Genomic DNA, 20612 nt, shown 5'->3' on the forward strand with positions numbered 1-20612 from the left:
ATTGCCACGGTCTGGTCTTGTCTTCTTTTGACGTCTGTCCTCCAAGATGATTCTTCTTCTCTCGAAGAGCTTCTGATGGTTCCCACTGTACCAATGAACTAACTTTTCCCTGCTGGCATCGGCAATTAGAAGTCAGAGCAATGGGGCATAACCATAATGCCATGTGCTGCAGGGTCGTGTGGTGAGCTAAATGGCTCAGAAGGCACTGGCTAACCCCAGAGCCAGATTTCCATGCAATATATGAGCCGAAGGGTACATCTAGGCATTATACACAGGTGCAGCAGTATAAACTCCTGAAAATTTGGTGAGGTTTGATCAGAGATGTGCTGAAAAGATTATCAGCTGAGGCACTGCCTCATCTGCCAGAGACTTTTTACTCCAGAGTTTGGACTATAAAAATTATTAGAATAATTCAAAGAAGATATTTCAAACAATTATTGGTATTTTTCATATACTTTATTCACCTGCCTCACCCCACCGCACATCACTGATGTGCTGCACATAAATGTTTCAGCTCAGCAGGCAAAGATTACCGCTCGGAAAGAGCCATATGGAGAGTGCCGGAAGAAATTTGACTGGGCATGAATCTCTCCAGATTTAAGTTCACCAAACCATAACATATAGATTTTATACTTACTAGAAAAGTCTTCTCCAGAGATGGGGACCCAGTGAGTACAATACTTCAGGGCAATGCCTCCTCTGTTGCACCATTGACTTTCTGTTCAAAGTTATGTTAAAAGTTATGTTAACAAATATTGTTATTTTATTGAGGTGCCCCACTGAAGCCTAACCTATCTGGTCAACCTCGGCGGGTACAGAGAAGTACCCTCTCCGTTTGCAATTCCCCACAGGGGTTAGCAAAGCTCCGCACTGATTCTCAGCTTGGCCCTTAGTGGCCCTTTATCCAGGTCTCTCTCACTAGCTTTGGCTCTTTGTGTTGTTACCTGACAAGAAAAGGAAAGGCAAGCTATTTTGCAAATAGACCCTTGCTACACTTTTCATATTGCCACAGAATCTTATGTCTTCTTCTAGCAATGGAGTCTCTTCTCCCAGATGGAGCTACTTCTTATGAAGTGCTCTTCATGGAACCCTTTCTGCCAATTAACTAACTCCACACACGAGCTGTGACACTGAGTGCTGTGACTAATTGTCCCACGCACAGCGAGCCAGTATTAACTGTAGGATGGAGCCAAGTGCAGAACACCACAAGAAAACTGGCTTTACATCAACCTCTGCAGATTCTAGCCCACGAAAGTCTAACATGCACCATTTGTACTCATCAGAGCTGTTTTCTTCAGCGACGGTGACCTGTTGAGTAAATCCTTTAGAACAGCTACTTTTCTGTTGTGCCATTACCTTTCTGTTTAATATTGTGTCAGTATTAAAATGTTAGGTTATGAGGTGCCGCGCTGAGGACTTAGACCAATGAAATAAACAGAAGGACAATTACATTTAAGACAGACAGAAAATTGACAATGTTATACAAAGGCACAGCATTTAGGAATCAAAAAACACGTATCACTTCACCAATCCAAAATACTCCACTAACCTAGTCTGCTTCTACCTCCTTCCACTGACTCCTGCAGCTCTTATCGACCAATTTTAGCCAGTAAGGTAGAAATTGCATGTTTAAAAAAAAAATAGCCATATTTATGTAAAGTCAACAACAGTTTGTCCTGTTATGGCATTCACCGAATGCTGCACATCAACGTGAATCAGTGGCAATTTGCATTAGAACTCTCCTAATCACTATTAAATCCAGAGGTTTGGAAGCCAAATTTGCGGTCGATATGCCACAAGTTTCCACTTGCCACCAAAATCTATTACATTTCCCCCATTGTGTGAATTATGTTGAAACAAGCCATATTATATATGTGCAAAGTTATCATCACGCAGTCTTGAAATCTGGCCTTTTGCTTTGTCATTCAGTAAAATGGAAATCTGCATAATTGGGGCAAAGGTGATTTGCTCTTTTTTTTACATTTAGTTGTTTTAGTGCCTCATAAAAAAACAAACACAGATTTTGAGGAAACTATTTTGCAATCTAAAGGTAGTAAATATTGGGGGTAATTCCAAGTTGATTGCAGCAGAAATTTTTTTAGCAGTTGGGCAAAACCATGTGCACTGCAGGGGAGGCAGATATAACATTTGCAGAGAGAGTTAGATTTGGGTGGGTTATATTGTTTCTGTGCAGGGTAAATACTGGCTGCTTTATTTTTACACTGCAATTTAGATTGCAGATTGAACACACCACACCCAAATCTAACTCTCTCTGCACATGTTACATCTGCCCCCCCTGCAGTGCACATGGTTTTGCCCAACTGCTAACAAAGATCCTGCTGAGATCAACTCAGAATTACCCCCTACATACGTAAGCTTTCGTAAAATTTTGATTAACTATCTTTACTAGAAGAAGCTACTGTATAAAGCAGAAAATGAATCTGAAATATTTTGTTCATATTTCTATAATTTAATGCAGTAATTTATAATAGGATTTTAATTACCTACCGGTAAATCATTTTCTCGTAGTCCGTAGAGGATGCTGGGGTCCACATTAGTACCATGGGGTATAGACGGGTCCACTAGGAGCCACTGGCACTTTAAGAGTTTGAGAGTGTGGGCTGGCTCCTCCCTCTATGCCCCTCCTACCAGACTCAGTCTAGAAACTACGAGAGAAGGATTTTACACAGATAGTCGCAAGATTCACACCAGCTCACACATACAAGGCACGTCAAGACAACTAGCTTGAACTACTCAGCAACACCTGAAACATTACTTACCAAGTAACAATGCAGTACTCAACTAAAACGAAGTTGTACTGAACCAAATAACAAAAGCAGGAAAACGAAGCACTGGGCGGGTGCCCAGCATCCTCTACGGACTACGAGAAAAGGATTTACCGGTAGGTAATTAAAATCCTATTTTCTCTTACGTCCTAGAGGATGCTGGGGTCCACATTAGTACCATGGGGATGTACCAAAGCTCCCAGAATGGAACGGAGAGCGCAGAGGCTCCTGCAGAACTGATTGACCAAACTTCAGGTTCTCAGAGGCCAAGGTATCGAACCTGTAGAACTTTGCAAACGTGTTCGACCCAGACCAAGTAGCCGCTCGGCAAAGCTGTAAAGCTGAGACACCCCGGGCAACCGCCCAGGAAGACCCCACCTTACGAGTAGAGTGGGCCTTAACAGACGTAGGACACGGCAATCCTGCCGTAGAATACGCATGCTGGATAGTGAACCTGATGCAGCGAGAGATTGTCTGCTTAGAAGCAGGACACCCAAGTTTCTTGGGATCATACAGGACAAACAGAGAGTCCAATTTCCTGTGACGAGCAGTCCTATTCATATAGATTTTCAGAGCCCTTACAACATCCAAGGACTTTGATGAAATTGAGGAGTCAGTAGCCACTGGCACCACAATAGGTTGGTTGATATGAAATGCTGACACAAGCTTCGGAAGGAACTGCTGACGTGTCCGGAGCACAGGTCTACCTTCATGGAAGACCAAGTAGGGGCTCTTACAAGACAAAGCCCCCAACTCCAATACACGTCTAGCAGAAGCTAAGGCCAACAAAGTGATAGCCTTCCACGTGAGAAATTTGACCTCAACCTCCGGTAGAGGTTTGAACCAATCCGATTGGAGAAACTGTAACACCACGATAAGATCCCAGGGCGCCGTAGGCGGCACAAAGGGAGGCTGGATGTGCAGAACCCCTTTCAGAAAAGTCTGAACCTCCGGGAGGAAAGCCAACTGTTTCTGGAAGAAAATGGTTAAGGCCGAAATCTGGACCTTTACAGATCCCAACCTCAGGCCCATATCCACACCTGCTTGCAGGAAGAGGAGAAAACGTCCCAGTTGAAACTCCACCGTAGGAAACTTCTTGGACTCACACCAAGATACATATTTCCTCCAAATACGATGATAATGTTTAGACGTTACCTCTTTTCCTAGCCTGTATCAGGGTAGGAATAACCTTGTTTGGAATGCCCTTCCGAGCTAATATCTGGCGTTCAACTTCCATGCCGTCAAATGTAGCCGTGGTAAGTCTTGATATGCGAACGGCCCCCTGCTGCAGCCGAGGCGGCTCTTCTAGCAGTAGATTCAGAAGATCCGCGTACCAAGCCCTTCTTGGCCAGTCTGGAGCAATGAGGATCGCTTGGACTCTTGTTCCCTTTATGAGCTTTAGAACTCTTGGAATGAGTGGAAGTGGAGGAAACACGTACACCGGCTGGAACACCCACGGAGTCACTAGGGCGTCCACCGTCATGGCTTGTGGGTCCCACGACCTGGAACAATACCGCCGAAGCTTCTTGTTGAGACGAGAGGCCATCATGTCTTTTTCAGGTACATCCCAAAGGTCTGTTACCTCCCTGAATACCTCCGTATGGAGTCCCCACTCTCCTGGATGGAGATCGTGTCTGCTGAGGAAGTCCGCTGCCCAGTTGTCTACTCCCGGAATGAAGATTGCGGACAGCGCCAACACGTGTTTTTCTGCCCAGAGGATGATTCTTGTTACCTCTGACATTGCAGCTCTGCTCTTCGTTCCGCCCTGTCGGTTTATGTAAGCTACTGTTGTTACATTGTCCTACTGTAATTGAATGGCCCGATCTCGCAGAAGATGGGCCGCTTGGAGAAGACCGTTGTAGATGGCTCTTAGTTCCAGAATGTTTATTGGTAGGCCGGCTTCCAGACTTGACCACCTTCCTTGTAAGGTCTCCCCTTGAGTGACTGCGCCCCAGCCCTGGAGACTTGCATCCGTGGTTAGAAGGACCCAGTCCTGAATCCTGAACCTGCGGCCCTCCAGAAGGTGAGGTAAATGTAGCCACAATAGGAGTGAAATCCTGGCTTTTGGCGACAGACGTATTCTCTGGTGCATGTGTAGATGAGATCCCGACCACTTGTCCAGGAGATCCAGTTGGAAGGGCCGAGCATGAAACCTCCCAGACTGCAAAGCCTCGTAAGAGGCCACCATCTCCCCAGAAGGCGAATGCACTGATGAACCGATACCCGGGCTGGCTTCATGACATCCCGGATCATAGTTTGTATCACCAACGTTTTCTCCTCCAGAAGAAACACCCTCTGCACGTCCGTGTCGAGGATCATTCCCAGAAAGGACAACCTCCTGGTCGGCTCCAAATGTGTGTTTTTTTAAGATTCAGGATCCAACCGTGTTCTCTGAGTAGATAGGTCGTGAGAACAATGGGCTGTAACAACTTTTCCTTGGACGATGCCTTTATCAGCAGATCGTCCAGATAAGGAATTATGTTCACCCCCTGTCTGCGGAGGAGAACCATCATCTCCGCCATCACCTTGGTGAACACCTTCAGTGCTGTGGAGAGGCCGAATGGAAGGGCCTGGAACTGAAAATGACTGTCTAACAGTGCGAATCTGAGAAAAGCCTGATGCAGCGGTCAAATCGGAATGTGGAGGCACGCATGCTTGATATCCAGGGATACCAGGAATTCCTCCTCCTCCAGACCTGATATCACCGCCCTCAGAGTGTCCATTTTGAACTTGGGGTTTAGCAATTTTAAGTTCAAAATGGGCCTGACCGAACCATCCGGTTTCGGTACCACAAAAAGGTTCGAATAGTAACATTTGTTTTGTAAATGGGGTGGAACTGGTACAATGACCTGAGACTCCACCAACTTTTGGATGGCTTCCTGTAGAATAGTCCTGTCTGCCAGCAAAGCTGACAAGCCTGATTTGAAGAATCGGTGAGGCGGGAGATCTTGAAACTCCAGCCTGTACCCCTGGGACACAATATCCTGTACCCAGGGATCCAGGCCGGATGACACCCAGACGTGGCTGAAATGCCTGAGTCTCGCCCCCACCGGCCCTACCTCCAGGCCGCCCGGTCCACCGTCATGCTGAAGACTTTGGCATACCTGAAGTAGGCTTCTCTTCCTGGGAACCCGCAGCCGCAGGTTTCTTGGATTTTGCCCAACCTCCTCTAAAGAAGGTGTTAGACGGCTTGGTCTTTCTTGATTGGACAGCCCAAAAGGACTGTGACGCAGCTGAAGAAAAGGTTTCTTCATAGCAGGCGCAGCTGAGGGAAGAAAAGGTGACTTACCCGCGGTTGCCGTGGAAATCCATGCATCCAACGCTTCCCCAAAGAGAGCATGACCTGTGTAGGATAGGTTCTCCACACCTCTCCTGGATTCCACATCGGCAGACCACTGGCGCATCCAAAGTCCTCTGCGAGCCGAGACAGACATGGAAGATATCCCTGCAGCCATCGAACCCAGGTCTTCATGGATTCTACCATAAATCCTGCAGAATCCTGAATGTTACATAAAACAATTCAACATCACTTTTATCCATTGTATCCAAATCCTCAAGTAATGTGCCTGACCACTTTACTATAGCTTTGGAAATCCATGCACAGGCAATAGTAAGACGTAGTATCGCTCCTGAAGCCGTGTATATGGACTTGAGCGTAGTGTCAATTTTGCGATCAGCCGGTTCTTTTAACGCAGTAGATCCTGGGACAGGTAAAACCACCTTTTTTTTTGAGAGTTTGGATACAGACGTGTCAACTATGGGTGGGTTTTCCCATTTTTTCCTATCCTCCTCAGGAAAAGGGAAAGCAACCGGAACCTTTCTAGGGATCTGAATTTTTTTCTCTGTGTTTTCCCAGGCTTTCTCAAAAATAGCATTTAATTCCTTAGACACAGGGAATGTTAGCGAGGCTTTCTTATTGTCAGTGAAGTAAGCCTCCTCAACCTGCTCAGGTGTTGTATCAGCAATATTCAACACATCTCTAATGGCCTCTATCATCAACTGCACCCCTTTTGCAAGAGATTCCGCCCCCCGCAGCACATCACCATCACCATCTGCCGTGTCAGAATTGGTATCCGTGTCATCTTGCATAATCTGGGCAAGCGCACGTTTTTTGGGAGCGTACGTTAGGGGGCCCTGAGGTAACAGAATCAGACCAAACTGCCATAGAGTTCTGTAAAACCTGGGTTGCAGACTCATTTTGTGCAACTCTGATAGAAATCTGAGAAATCATATTTTTAAGAGAGACTAACCACTCAGGCTCCCTTGCAGGGTCCTGCGCTAATACAGTGCAATCCTGATTACATGGAATGGGATCATCCTGAGAGGACATATCCTCTGCAGCATATGACACAGAGTCCCTGGACATAGCTTAATGGAGACCACAAACACTACACACACACACACAGGAAAGGGCAGACAGAGTTTCCCCCCTAAGAATGCCAAGAGAGACACAGAGATTGGAGCCAACCCACACACAGCGCTTCAAGATAGGGAAATCCCTACCCAGCGCTTACTGTGTACCTTAATAGGTTGCACAGTACAATATACAGCCTCCCCCCTTCTACAACCCCCTGGTACCGTTATAAGATAGCTGGAGTTTATATGGAGGGACTGCTCTCACTGACAGCGCTTCTGCAGGCAGGAAAATGGTGCTGAACGCTGCTGTGTCCGCTCTGAGGAGAAGTCTCGCCCCCTTTCATGACGTTGCTTCCCGCTCTTCTGAAGATTATACTGGCCTGAGGAAAAGTGCTGGCAGCGATTTTGGGACCCTGACAGGCTTGTTGGTCAGTGTAGGGTGTAGGCGCTGGCTCAGGGCGACCCTTACAGCGCCGCACTATGTACGCTGAGCCCCGGAGCGCAGTTAGTACTGTGCCCCCTACCCTGTTGCCGCCATCTTCACACCGGCCCCCCGCTTGCTAGGGCGGTTGGTGACTAACTCGCCACTGATCTTCTGGCTCTGTAAGGGGTTGGCGGCATGCTGCTGGGGTGAGCGATCCCCTGTGGTGAGGAACGTTCGATCCCATCAGGAGCTCAGTGTCCTGTCAGCGGAGATAGTGGCTCAGACCCAGCAGGGCGGACACTATTACTCCCCATAGTACCTCAAAACAGGAAGACTGTTGCCAGCAGCCGTGCTGTGCCTAAACTCTGTTTAATATAATAAAACTAAAAGAACTCCTATGGAGCTCCCCGAGCTGTGACCGGCTCCTCCGGGCACATTTTCTAAACTGAGTCTGGTAGGAGAGGCATAGAGGGAGGAGCCAGCCCACACCCTCAAACTCTTAAAGTGCCAGTGGCTCCTAGTGGACCCGTCTATACCCCATCGTACTAATGTGGGCCTCAGCATCCTCTAGGTTGTAAGAGAAAAAACGTGGATTTAGCATTCATTTTACTGACACAGGTTCTTGGCTGAGGTTCACTTACTGTAAATGTAAAAAAAGAAGAGGATGTGTGACAAAAATGTTTAGTAGTACCATGTAAGAAAAAGGACTATAATAAGCAGACACCATGAGGGATCCAGAAAAAAAATGACCAGCACAGCACCCCCCCACCCCCCACACACACACACACAATACCCCCGCCCCACCCAGTGTCATTCTCTCCCTTCCTCACATTGGTTTAGATAACTTTACAGCAGTTCTTAGGCTTTGCACCTTGATATCTCCTATTTCTGTATTTCCCCACAGCCCGCAAACCCTCCCACCCTCAATGGTGGATTTGACGCCAGCTGTCCGCACCAACTGGACTGCACCTCGCTGCCAGCAGCCTGCGAGCCCGGTTCCCACCCACGAAGGTGAGTATTTGTGTGGGCTGGGTGGGTCTTCAACCCAATCCTGGGTATCCCGGGCGGGAATTCCGGGATTGACCTTTTTTCAATCCCGAAACCCGGGATTGAAAAACAGGCCCGGGATTGGCCTCCCTAGTAGGGACTGGAGGTGGGGGTTGGAAACAGGAGAGTGCAGACAGCAGGGTTGATTGGGATTGGGTAGCAAGAGACGGAAAATGTGTTTTTAAAATGTGCTATGTGTTTCTTTAGGACACAACTAACACTTTTTGAAGCAACTTCACTTTGCTGTAATTTACTGTGTTGCTCAGTTAGTCTATTTATTAGAATTGCAGGCTTAACACCTGTATCTACTTCGGTATCTGGTCTCTAGGTCGACAAAACTTAGGTCGACAGTGTCTAGGTTGACCACTATTGGTCGACAGTAAGTAGGTCGACATGGTTTCTAGGTCAACAGGGACTCTATGTTTAAGTGTTCTAGGTCGACATGACAAAAGGTCAACATGAGTTTTTCACATTTTGTTTAATTTTTTTAAACTTTTTCATACTTTACGATCCACATGGACTACAAATGGGAACGGTAACCTGTGCCGAGCGCAGCGGCAGCGGAGCAAGGCACCGTGCCAGAAGTATGGCGAGTGAAGTGAGCCATGCAAGGAGACACGGTGCACTAATTGGGGTTCCAGGACACTTTACGAAGAAAATGACACCAGAAAAAGTGGAAAAATTTATATCGACCTTATGTCATGTCGACCTAGAGTCCCGGTCAACCTAGGACCCATGTCGACCTACTTACTGTCGACCAATAGTGGTCGACCTAGACACTGTCAACCTAACTCTTGTCGACCCTCCATACCACACCCATCTACAGTAGTTCTTGGTCATATTTCTCAAATGTACAACTTCCAGCTAGAAGCTACAATTGTCTATCTAGTCCAAGCATGTCAAACTCAAAATCCCACCTGGGCCGAATAATCAAGGTCCATACCTCCCAACTTTGCAGAGCGGCAGGGAGGGACATTATGCAATTTTGAAAGGTTTATTAGAAATACCAACAATAAAGTATAATCTAAGAGATGTCAATTATCAGGGAGAAAACAATTGTAATAGTGTGACCCGGAACTGTGTTATTCCCCCTCACATATCACTGTACGGTCCCCTCTCCTCAATATATTAATAATACCCCATATCAGTGTGACCTGAGAGCTGTGTTATTCCCCCTCATATATCACTGTGTGGTTCCCTCTACTCTATATACTGTATTAATAATACCACGGGGTTTATTAACTAATATTCGTGTTTGTGCCATTTTTAAGGGAGTTTGATCTCGAATTTTATCGGACGTAATTTACTGCAACTTTTTGAATCTATGGCCCTCATTCCGAGTTGTTCACTCGCTAGCTGCTTTTAGCAGCCGTGCAAACGCTAAGCCGTCGCCCTCTGGGAGTGTATCTTAGCTTAGCAGAAGTGCGAACGAAAGGATCGCAGAGCGGCACCAAAATATTTTCAAGCAGTTTCTGAGTAGCTGCAGACCTACTCCTAGCTTGCGACCACTTCAGACTATTTAGGGGTACATTTACTAAGCAGTGATAAGAGCGGAGAAGTGAGCCAGTGGAGAAGTTGCCCATGGCAACCAATCAGCACTGAAGTAACATCTGTAATTTGCATACTATAAAATGATACAGAGCTGCTGATTGGTTGATGGGGAAATTTCTCATCTGGCTTACTTCTCCGATCTTATCACTGCTTAGTAAATGTACCCCTTAGTTCCTGTTTTGACGTCACAAACACGCCCTGCATTCGGCCATCCACGCCTGCGTTTTCCCAGGCACTCCTGCGTTTGTATCTGACACACCTGCGTTTTTCAGCACACTCCCTGAAAATGGTCAGTTACCTCCCAGAAATGCCCCTTTCCTGTCAATCACTCAGCGGCCAGCAGTGCAACTGAAAAGTGTCGCTAGACCTTGTGTGAAACTACTTCGGCTGTTGTGAAAGTACGTCGCGCGTGCGCATTGCGCCGCATGCGCATGCGCAGAAGTGCCGATTTTTTACCTAATCGCTGCGATGCGAACAAAAACAGTTAGTGATCAACTCGGAATGACCCCCTATCTACGGTAATTTACTAAGCTGCCGAATTTTCGAGTTTCGTATTTTCCTATGTCGATGTGATTCGTATTGTCGGGCAGTGTTTTATGGGAGTGATTAGTAAAACACTGCCTGACATAACACAATGAATCCCGGCCGGATCTGTGAGATCCTTGTAGAGCTTCATTGTGTGCATTATGTGAAGTGATGAAAGGGTTAAAAAAAAATGCGTGGGATCCCCCCTCCTATGCGTAACCAGCCTTGAGCTCTTTGAGCCGGTCCTGGTTGTAAAAATACAGGGAAAAAATTGCGTAGTGTTCCCCCATATTTAAACAACCAGCACCGGGCTCTGCATCCGGTCCTGGTTCAAAAAATACGGGGGACAAAAGACATAGGGGTCCCCCAAATTTTTTAAACCAGCACCGGGCTCCACTAGCCAGAGAGATAATGCCACAGCCAGGGGACACTTTTATATAGGTCCCTGCGGCTGTGGCATTACCCCCCAACAAGTCACCCCTGGCCGGTGTACCCTGGAGGAGTGGGGACCCCTTAAATCAAGGGGTTCCCCCCTCCAGGCAGACACCCAAGGACCAGGGGTGAAGCCCCAGGCTGTCCCCCCACATCTGTGGGCGGTGGATAGGAGGCTGATAGCCATAGTGTAAAAAATAAGATTTTAAACCTACCGGTAAATCTATTTCTCCTAGTCCGTAGAGGATGCTGGGGACTCCGTAAGGACCATGGGATATAGACAGGCTCCGCAGGAGATAGGGCACCTAAAAAGAACTTTGACTATGGGTGTGCACTGGCTCCTCCCTCTATGCCCCTCCTCCAGACCTCAGTTAGAGAACTGTGCCCAGAGGAGATGGACAATACAAGGCAGGATTTAGCAATCCAAGGGCAAGATTCATACCAGCCCACACCAATCATACCATGTAACCTGGAACATACATAACCAGTTAATAGTATGAAACAACAGTAACGGTCCAAGACCTATTCCAACTGTAACATAACCCTTATGTAAGCAACAACTATATACAAGTCTTGCAGAGTTTCCGCACTGGGACGGGCGCCCAGCATCCTCTACGGACTAGGAGAAATAGATTTACCGGTAGGTTTAAAATCTTATTTTCTCTTACGTCCTAGAGGATGCTGGGGACTCCGTAAGGACCATGGGGTTTATACCAAAGCATCCAATCGGGCGGGAGAGTGCGTATGACTCTGCAGCACCGACTGAGCAAACGCTAGGTCCTCCTCAGCCAGGGTATCAAACTTGTAGAATTTAGCAAAAGTGTTTGACCCCGACCAAGTCGCCGCTCAGCAAAGCTGTAATGCCGAGACGCCTCGGGCAGCCGCCCAAGAAGAGCCCACCTTCCTAGCGGAATGGGCTTTAACCGAATTTGGTACCGGCAATCCAGCCGTAGAATGAGCCTGCTGAATCGTATTACAGATCCAGCGAGCAATAGTCTGCTTCGAAGCAGGTGCGCCAATCTTATTAGCAGCATACAGGACAAACAGAGCCTCTGTTTTCCTAATTTTAGCCGTTCTGGCTACATAAATCTTTAAGGCCCTGACTACATCCAGGTATCTGGAATCCTCCAGGTCACTTGTAGCCACAGGAACCACAATAGGTTGATTCATATGGAAAAAAGAAACCACTTTAGGCAAAAATTGTGGACGTGTCCTCAATTCAGCTCGATCCACATGAAAAATCAAGTAGGGGCTTTTGTGTGACAAAGCTGCCAATTCAGACACTCGCTTTGCTGATGCCAAGGCCAACAGCATGACCACCTTCCAGGTAAGAAATTTCAACTCAACCTTGGTTAGCGGTTCAAACCAGTGTGATTTTAAGAACTGCAACACCACGTTCAGGTCCCATGGTGCCACTGGAGGCACAAAAGGGGGCTGGATGTGCAGCACTCCCTTTACAAATGTCTGGACTTCTGGAAGAGAAGCCAATTCCTTCTGAAAGAAAATCGAGAGGGCCGAAATCTGTACCTTAACAGAGCCTAATTTCAGGCCCATATCCACTCCTGTCTGTAGGAAGTGGAGAAAACGACCCAGATGAAAATCTTCCGCAGGCGCATTCTTAGACTCACACCAAGACACATACTTTCGCCAGATACGGTGATAATGTTTTACCGTCACCTCCTTCCTAGCCTTTATTAAAGTAGGGATGACCTCTTCCGGAATCCCCTTTTTCGCTAGGATTCGGCGTTCAACCGCCATGCCATCAAACGTAACCGCGGTAAGTCTTGAAATACACAGGGCCCCTGTTGCAACAGGTCTTCCCTGAGAGGAAGAGGCCAGGGATCTCCTGTGAGCATCTCTTGTAGATCCGAGTACCAGGCCCTTCGAGGCCAGTCTGGGACAACGAGTATCGTCTGTACTCTTCTTCGTCTTATGATCCTCAACACTTTTGTGATGAGAGGAAGAGGAGGAAACACGTAGACCGATTTGAACACCCACGGTGTTACCAGAGCGTCTACTGCTACTGCCTGAGGGTCCCGAGACCAGGCACAATACCTCCAAAGCTTTTTGTTGAGGCGTGACGCCATCATGTCTATTTGAGGAGTTCCCCAAAGACGCGTTACGTCTGCAAAGACTTCATGATGAAGTCCCCACTCTCCTGGATGGAGATCGTGTCTGCTGAGGAAGTCTGCTTCCCAGTTGTCCACTCCCGGAATGAAGACAGCCGACAGAGCGCTTACATGATTTTCCGCCCAGCGAAGGATCCTTGTGGCTTCCGCCATCGCGACTCTGCTTCTTGTCCCGCCTTGGCGGTTCACATGAGCCACTGCTGTGACATTGTCTGATTGAATCAGAACCGGTAGGTTTCGAAGAAGAACTCCCCGCTTGTCGAAGGCCGTTGTAAATGGCCCTGAGTTCCAACACATTGATGTGTAGACAGGACTCCTGGTCTGACCAAAGACCCTGAGAATTTTCTCCCTGTGTGACCGCTCCCCATCCTCGGAGGCTCGCGTCCGTGGTAACCAGGATCCAATCCTGAATTCCGAACCTGCGACCCTCCAGGAGGTGAGCACTTTGCAACCACCACAGGAGGGACACTCTGGCCCCTGGGGACAGAGTTATTTTCCGATGTAAGTGCAGATGGGACCCGGACCACTTGTCCAGAAGGTCCCATTGAAAAGTCCTTGCATGGAACCTTCCGAAGGGAATGGCCTCGTAGGCCGCCACCATTTTTCCAAGAACTCGAGTGCATTGGTGAACTGACACCCTTTTCGGTTTTAGCAGGTCTCTGACCATGTTCTGGATGTCCTGGGCTTTCTCTATTGGGAGGAAGACCTTCATTTGTTCCGTATCCAGTATCATACCTAGGAAGGGTAGTCGAGTTGTCGGAATCAACTGTGACTTCGGTAGATTTAGAATCCAACCGTGTTGCTGGAGCACTCTCAGAGAGAGCGCCACACTGCTCAGCAATTTCTCCCTTGATCTCGCTTTTATCAGGAGATCGTCCAAGTATGGGATAATTGTGACTCCATGCTTGCGCAGGACCACCATCATTTCCGCCATTATCTTGGTGAAAATCCTCGGGGCCGTGGAGAGTCCAAACGGCAACGTCTGAAATTGGTAATGACAATCCTGTACAGCGAATCTCAGGTATTCCTGATGGGGGGCATATATGGGGACATGAAGGTACGTATCCTTTATGTCCAGAGACACCATAAACTCCCCCTCCTCCATGTTGGCTATTATCGCTCTGAGAGATTCCATTTTGAATTTGAATCTTTTTATGTACAGGTTTAGGGATTTCAGATTCAAAATAGGTCTGACCAAACCGTCCGGTTTCGGGACCACAAATAGGGTTGAGTAGTAACCTCTTCCCTGCTGGTACAGGGGAACCTCGATTATCACTTGCTGTATACACAGCGTTTGAATTGCAGCTAACACTATATCCCTTTCCGATGTGGAAGCTGGTAGGGCCGATTTGAAAAATCGGCGCGGGGGCACCTCCTCGAATTCCAATTTGTAACCCTGGGAAACTATTTCCAACACCCAGGGATTCAGGTCTGAACTGACCCAGGCCTGACTGAAAAGTCGAAGACGTGCCCCCAGGGGAGCCCCAGCGTCATGCAGCGTCATGCTGTGGGTTTTGGAGCAGCCGGGGAGGACTTTTGTTCCTGGGCACCTGCCGAAGCAGGTGCTCTTTTGCCTCTGCCCTTACCTGCGAGGAAAGAGGATCCCCGACCTCTTCTGGACTTGTGCGACCGAAATGACTGCATCTGATAGGGTGTTACTTTCTTTTGCTGTTGGGGAATATATGGTAAAAAATTTGATTTACCTGCTGTAGCTGTGGAAACCAGGTCCGTCAGCCCATCCCCAAACAATACATCACCCTTATAGGGTAGTACTTCCATATGTTTTTTGGAATCACCCGTCCATTGGCGAGTCCATAAGGAGATAGACATGCCATTGGCCCTAGAAGCTAGCAATCCAATGTCCCTTTGAGCATCCCTCATAAATAAGACTGCGTCTTTTATGTGGGCTAGAGTTAAGAATATAGAATCCTTATCCATATTATCAAAGTGATCTGTCAGCTCATCTGTCCAAGCTGCAATTGCGCTACACACCCATGCCGACGCAATTGTCGGTCTCAGCACAGCACCCGTATGAGAATAAATACACTTTAAGGTAGTTTCTTGCCTGTGATCTGCAGGGTCCTTAAGGGCCGCTGTGTCAGGAGACGGTAGCGCCACTTTCTTGGACAAGCGCGTCAGGGCCTTGTCCACAGTGGGGGATGATTCCCAAATCTCCCTGTCCTGCTTAGGGAAGGGGTATGCCATATAAATTCTTTTGGGGATCTGCGGTCTCTTTTCCGGAGTCTCCCAAGCTTTTCCAAAGAAATCATTTAATTCATGAGATGCTGGAAAATTAATAATCTGTTTCTTTCCCTTAAACATGTGTACCCTTGTGTCGGGGACCGAGGGTTCATCCTCAATATGTAACACATCCCTTATTGCCACAATCATACACTGAATGGTTTTAGTCACCCTAGGGTGCAATTTTACTTTGTCGTTGTTGACACTGGAGTCAGAATCCGTATCGGTAGTAGTGTCTTGTGTTAAGGGACGCTTTTGAGACCCCGACGGGCTCTGTGAGTCGGTCCAATCCGAGGATTGACCCCCTGATGTCCCCCCTAATTCAGCCTTATTGAGCCTTTTATGTAAAGATGCCACACTTGCATTCAACATATGCCACATGTCCATCCAATCCGGAGTCGGCACAACCGACGGGGACACACCACTCATTTGCTCCACCTCCTCCTTGGAGAAGCCTTCCGCCTCAGACATGTTGACACACACGTACCGACACCCCACACACACAGGGATTAACCTATAAGGGGACAAAACCCCAACCAGGCCCTATGGAGAGACAGAGAGAGAGTATGCCAGCACACACCAGCGCTTAAAAACACTGGAAAAAATATGACCAGATAGCGCTTTTTTATATATAATATACCAATTCCCACTCACTGCGTCGCTAATGTGCCCCCCTCCTCTTATTTCCAGCCTGTGAAGTTCAGCAGAGGAGAGACCAGGGAGCCAGCGTTTTCCTCATGCAGCCTCTGTGGAGAAAATGGCGCTGGTTAGTGCTGAGGATCAAGCCCCGCCCACCCGACGGCGGGCTTCGGTCTCAGTGATTTTTCAATTAAAGGGGGAGATGTACTAAGCCTGAAAAGTGATAAATATCACTGTGATAAAGCACCAGCCAATCGGCTCCTAACTGCCATATTACAGGCTGTGTTTGAAAAATGACAGTTAGAAGCCGATTGGCTGGTACTTTATCACTGTGATATTTATCACTTTTCAGGCTTAGTACATCTGGCCCAGTATGGCGGGGGATCATAGATTTACTGCCTCCGCAGCCTAATCAATCTGCATTTGCCCAAATGTGAGGTTTATTGCTGCCCAAGGCACCCCCCCTGCGCCCTGCACCCTTCAGTGCTGCTCTGTGTGTGTGTGACTGGGAGCAATGGCGCGCAGCTTACCGCTGCGCGCCTTACCTCATGAAGATCTGATGTCTTCTGCCGCCTAAGATGTCTTCTGCCTTCTCATCCGGCTTCTATCTTCGGATTCTGTGAGGAGGACGGCGGCGCGGCTCCGGGACGAACCCCAGGTGAGACCTGTGTTCCGACTCCCTCTTGAGCTAATGGTGTCCAGTAGCCTTAGAAGCAGTGCCAATGCCCAACTTGACAAGCCAGCTCTGCTTCTCTCTCCTCGGTCCCACAATGTAGGGAGCCTGTTGCCAACAGGACTCCCTGAAAATAAAAAACCTAACAAAATTCTTCTTCAACAGAAAACTCTGGAGAGCTCTCTGCAGTGCACCCATTCTCCTCTGGGCACAAGATCTAACTGAGGTCTGGAGGAGGGGCATAGAGGGAGGAGCCAGTGCACACCCATAGTCAAAGTTCTTTTTAGGTGCCCTATCTCCTGCGGAGCCCGTCTATACCCCATGGTACTTACGGAGTCCCCAGCATCCTCTAGGACGTAAGAGAAATAAAGAATATTGTTTTTTGTAGAAGAACTGCAAGTCCCAGCAAGCCCCCCCTCGCAAGCTGGTACTTTGAGAACCACAAGTTCCAGCATGCGGGAAAATAACGGGCCCGCTGGTACCTGTAGTTCTACTGCAAAAAAATACCCCCCAAAATACACAAGACACACACCGTGACAGTACAACTTTAATTTACAAACATGCACACTTACACACACACACACATACTTACCTATGTTGACACAAAGCCCCTCGGTCCTCTTCTCCAGTAGAATCCACGGGGTACCTGTAAATAAAAAATATACTTACAAACAATCCGGTGTAGATCATAGATCAGTCCTCTTCTTTAAGTTTGTAATCCACGTACTTGTTGAAAAAAAAACCCAGAAGAACCCGGTCCGTGCACTGAAAGGGGTCCCATGTTTGCACATGGAACCCCTTTCCCCGACTGGCAGGACCCCCCGTGACTCCTGTCAGTGAAGGTCCCGCCAGCCAATCAGGGAGCGCCACATCATGGCACTCTCCTGATTGGCTATGCGCTCCTGCACTGTCAATCAGAGGAGCGCACTGGTTACAATGTATCGTAGCGGCGCTTTATAACCAATGATGGGAACTTTGCGGTCTGCGGTTAACCGCAAAGTTAATTGGGGTCACTCTTGTGGGTGACCCCAATTAACTTTGCGGTTAACCGTAGACCGCAAAGTTCCCATCATTGGTTATAATGGAGCGCCCTTAATCTAAGGGTACCCTGGCCAGGGGTGACTAGTTGGGGGGGTAATGCCACGGCTGCAGGGACAAGTATAAAAGTGTCCCCCGGCTGTGGGTTATCTCTCTTGCTAGTGGAGCCCGGAGCTGGTTTAAAAAATACTGCTGTATTTTTTGAACCAGGACCGGACGCAGAGCCCGGTGCCAGTTGTTTAAATATGGGAGAACCTTACACCATTTTTTCCCTGTATTTTTACAACCAGGACCGGCTCAAAAAGCCCGAGGCTGGTTACGCATGGGAGGGGGGCCCCCACGCAATTTTTTTTTACAATTTTTAACCTAAACAGACCCATTCCCACAGATAACCATGCACGGATCTCACTGATCCGTGCAAGATTATCCAAACACGCCAGGAAAAGCAGGTCTATTTTTCTGCTTCTTATTTTTTAACGAATCGCAAAAAAAATACAACCGCAATTGACCATTCAGAGTCAAACACCCAAATACGAGTGAATAGTAAATTCCCGTGTGTATGAACATACAGCCGCGTTTGACCGATGGTCTATTCATTCGTATTTCTGATCTCTGCCATGAAAACCATTACGAATAGCCCCAACACTGCCGAGATTTGTGCTTAGTAAATTCCTGTGTTGACACTTAGAAGAAAAAAAAATCGGACAAAATCGGGACTTTAGTAAATAAACCCCCACATATCAGTGTGAGCTGGGAGCTGTGTTATTCCCCCTCATATATTACTGTGTGGTTCTCTCTCCTCTATATATTAATAATACCACATATCAGTGTGAGCTAGGAGCTGTGTTATTCCCCCTCATATATCACTGGGTGGTTCCCTCTCCTCTATATATTAATAATACCACATATCAGTGTGAGCTGGGAGCTGTGTTATTCCCCCTCATATATCACTGTGTGGCTCCCTCTCCTCTAGATATCAATAATACCACATATCAGTGTGAGCTGGGAGCTGTGTTACTCCCCCTCATATATTACTGTGCGGTCCCGTCTCTTCTATAATACATTTCATTGTGAACTACTAAAATGTGTCACTTCCAGCCCCCCTCTGTCCAGCCACATGACCCCTGGTATCCCTCTTGCTCCTTTTGTCCCCTCCAGCCACAAGTCCTCTGTGCCTCCTGTGTCTATTCAACATCCAACCCCTGTGCCAGCCACCTCCAATTTACCTACTTTGTTGAGAAACGTTTTTCCAATTATCCAGATTCCAGAAGAATCCTGCTGCAATTAGGGCAGCTGGTTACACAGGGCAATTGGGCACATACAGGGTGTGACCGTCACTCCCTCGGCTTCAGGAACGTGGGGTGGGGGGCAGAGCTTTGCAAAGGCAGCCGGGCATGCCCAGCAGCTCCCTCCGTGGACATTTCCCCATTTCTATCACTATTTTATTGCGCATGTGCAGAACGGTGAATGCTGCCCAATCGTAGCTAAGCTCTGATCATAGCAGACGGGGCAACAGTAACTCATCCAGCAGTGGTGGGCCACATTCCATTGTTTTTAAAAAGTAAGCTTTGGCCGCAAAAGTATGGGTTATGGGCTGCATGAAGCCTACTGGCCGCGACTTTGACATATCTGATCTAGTTCATTACAGCCATATGTCATCTCCAGCAAATTAAACATATACAGATGTGTTTCTGCTCATCCTACCAGCTACAGTTGTTAGCGTGCCTGCGGGTGTGTGCAGCTATTAGCGTGCCTGCGGGTGTGTGCAGCTATTAGCGTGCCTGCGGGTGTGTGCAGCTATTAGCGTGCCTGCGGGTGTGTGCAGCTATTAGCGTGCCTGCGGGTGTGTGCACTGCGCACACACCCGCAATCCATAGGATGGTATGGTTCGTATGCTTTTGCCACCACTAGTCGCTATCACGATGTGGCCGCGGGACCCATTGGCAGGTAAGATCATCTGTATACTGTGGGGGGCTGATAAGTAATACAGATTGGCAAAAGTCACACTAAACAAAAAGTATTTTTGTGACCACCATCCCATATAGATGGGTTTTTTGCGCCCTCCATAGAATACAGATGCATTTTTGTGACTTTCATAAAGTACAGAGAGAATACTATTTACAGACAGAGCTCTCTGGCCTGGGATAACTGTTGATTTCATGGGACAGCCAATACCACTGTTGTAATATCCATAGCCAAGCATAGCCAGTGTTAAGATGAACCCTTCAACTACTGTACTGAAAAGTGACATTTTGAAGATCTAATTCCAAATAAGACAGATGTGTATATGGTTACTTGACACCCAACCCCCCTTTTCCCCCAAATTCATCTAATACCAGTCTCAGATAGACACGTGTGTATGGGTAACATATAAGCTTTGTATTAGAAAAATGTCCCTCATTCCGAGTTGTTCGCTCGCTAGCTGCTTTTAGCAGCATTGCACACGCTAGGCCGCCGCCCTCTGGGAGTGTATCTTAGCTTAGCAGAAAAGCGAACGAAAGATTAGCAGAACTTCTACTAAATAATTCTTTGCAGTTTCTGAGTAGCTCCAGACCTACTCACAGATTGCGATCAGCTTAGTCTGTTTAGTTCCTGGTTTGACGTCACAAACACGCCCTGCGTCCTGCCAGCCACTCCCCATTTCTCCAGACACTCCCGCGTTTTCCCTGACACGCCTGCGTTTTTTAGCACACTCCCGGAAAACGCTCAGAATCCACCCAGTAACGCCCCTTTCCTGTCAATCACACACCGATCAGCAGTGCGAATGAAAA

This window comes from Pseudophryne corroboree, chromosome 4, assembly GCF_028390025.1.
Source record: "Pseudophryne corroboree isolate aPseCor3 chromosome 4, aPseCor3.hap2, whole genome shotgun sequence".
Lineage (NCBI taxonomy): Eukaryota > Metazoa > Chordata > Amphibia > Anura > Myobatrachidae > Pseudophryne > Pseudophryne corroboree.